This window comes from Glycine max, chromosome 14, assembly GCF_000004515.6.
Source record: "Glycine max cultivar Williams 82 chromosome 14, Glycine_max_v4.0, whole genome shotgun sequence".
Taxonomy (NCBI): domain Eukaryota; kingdom Viridiplantae; phylum Streptophyta; class Magnoliopsida; order Fabales; family Fabaceae; genus Glycine; species Glycine max.
The window spans coordinates 28,750,607-28,753,333 of NC_038250.2; positions in this window are offsets into that span (position 1 = coordinate 28,750,607).

The following is a 2,727-nucleotide window of genomic DNA, read 5'->3' on the forward strand; positions in this document are numbered from 1 at the left end:
CTTAAAGAGATTAAAGATGCATCTAAGGCAAACTTTTACTAATGCATCAATTATTATAGGAGGGCACTTTGTTCCTGATCTGCGCGATTTTAGGAGAATAGCATCATATCTTTGGAATCATATTTCTCTTTTATTTCATTTTCATGGAGTTTGCTTTATAGTACGGTGAAGTGTTGATGATGGAATAAAGACGAGAAATCTTGACCCAGTCCGGTAATTAATTATAAAAGCGAGAGGTGAATGTGATTCGCATTTGAGCATCCATGACTTGAATTAATATGAGAAAGATTATAGTTGCTTGCATGTCAATAGTGCAAGTTGCGGCATCGCTTCTTAGGATGTTAAATTTGATCTATTTTTTTTTTCTTACTTTTTAGTTAAATTTAATTTTTTATCCTTTAAAAAGTTTATTTGATCTTTTATTTTATTTTTTTTTCAATTTAATCATTTATCTTTTTTCCAATTTAATCCTTTAATTTATTTAAATTGACTTCGTTAATAATTTTAAAATAGATTTTTTTGTTTAGTTTTCTCTCATTCCCCTATTTAATTTTTTAACAAAAAATTGATTCTTCAATGATTTACGACATCAATATTCAATAGATTGAAAACTAAACTGGATAAAAATTTAAGATAAATAATCAAAATAAATTTTTTAAAAGATAAAAAATTAAAGTGAAATAAATTAATAAAATAAAGAATTAAATTGATCTTTTAAAAAAATAAAAGATCAAAATAAATTAAAAAATTTAAGATAAAAGACTAAATAAATTAATTGGGCAGACTGAGGTTGTCCTCTGAAATTTCGGGCATAGTCATGAGAACAAAAGGCAGAAACATATTACCACAAAAAAAAAAAAAAAAACTCATCATTTCAATTAATATTTTTATTTTTATACGAATAACTTATTTAAAAGAAAAGCCAGCCAGTAAAAATGTTTAATTCAATTTGTTAAGTATGATGCATAAATGTTATAAATTTTATGCTATTCCTACCGATAAAAAAAATCGATGAATCACATAAAAAACAACCTATTATAAAGAAAGCAATAATATCTAGATATTATTAGACTCCAACATATGAAACTAACGTGACTTAGCATCGTCAGCTTCTTGACCATTTTCAACGTAGAAAGGCATACAAGCACACTTGCTTACGAATGAGGTCTCCGTCACGATTTGATTACTGAAAATTGGACCAATAGTTCTTCGACTAAAATTTTGTTTGGATATTTTTTTTACAAGTATTTATAAAATAAAAATAAATAAACAAAATATATTAAATTTGTTTACAAATTAAAACCAGCTTATGCATTTTCGGTTTGAGTGTTTATTTTCATCTTCAAATTTTTAAGATTTAGAAATTGAGAAAAAAAATATTCTAAAGAGTCATCATGTTTTCACTTCTTCAAAAACAAAAAACCTGAAAACATTAATATGTTGTTTTTGAAAATATTTTCTAAATTTTAAGCTATATATTTTCATTTTTTTTTCTGTTTTCCTTGAAAATAAAAACAAAAACACTTAAATCAAACTAAAACTACAAAAAACACACTAAAAAGAGGGAGGTTGAATAGTGTGAATATCAAAGATATAAATTTTTTGAGATATAAAATATAATATAGATAATAATGTGACAAACATTGGTCATCCACTTAGGATAAAACATATATATAGTGAAGATTAGTATGGTTGTCCACTGATAGATAAAAGGGTTCTTGAAATAATTTTTCAAATAAATACTTGGTATTAAAAGGTGATACAAAGTGTAATAAGAATGTTTAATAAACTGATATGGAGAGAAGTAAGAATATTTTATTTATATTAGTTCATTCAACCTAAGTTATGTTCAATTCTCCTTTACTAGTGAGTAAAAGGTTTCACTAATCAAAACTTGATTACAAAACAAGTATTCTAAATTGTCACTCCTCATTTTACAAGTATTTTTAACAACACTTCTGATGCCTTCTTTGATTCCCCTTGAATTTAAGAACTCAAGTATTTTTTAACACTAAGTTATTTGTGACTTTCACAAACAAATGTTTGAATGAATATAAGTATTCTTAACACTCAATGAATGAATAAAACAGTTAAGCACAAATACAAAATAACTTTGATTCGCAAAGAATAAGCTAATGAAAACTATGTAATAGTCTTTTATTGATTTTAGCAAAGTTTTGCTTTAGGTATTTTCTTGTGCTCTTGTTTTATTTTTCGGTAGTTTCTTCCTCGATGGAGATAAACTTTTATAAACTTTAAAGAAGGATCTGTTATAGGATCAACATCAATATCTTGAAAGGACCGTTGTCTCACACGGAAGAATAGGGTGTGGAGAGGATTGATCAATAGTACGTACAAACAACGCCATGTGTTTTTTGTTTGTAGTGAAAGCGACCTTTAAGGGAATATTCCGTGAAAACCTTCTATACTCTTCTATATTGTCATTTTCTTAAATTTAAACTTTAGATATTCAAGAATAAGAGAGGTGCATAGAATTTAAATAAAATAGTACACGTGCACTTTCATTTTTCGTCATCAATCTTTGAGATTGGATATATAAATTTACCTTAAGACACTGTCTTATAGTAATTTACATAAGAGTGAACACTTATTGGATATAGCGTGATGGACACTAGATTAAAACATAACATACTTTTTATTGTTGTGGACTATACTAAATGTTGTAAATTCCTTTAATATAATGATTTTGTCCACTTGTTAAAACTC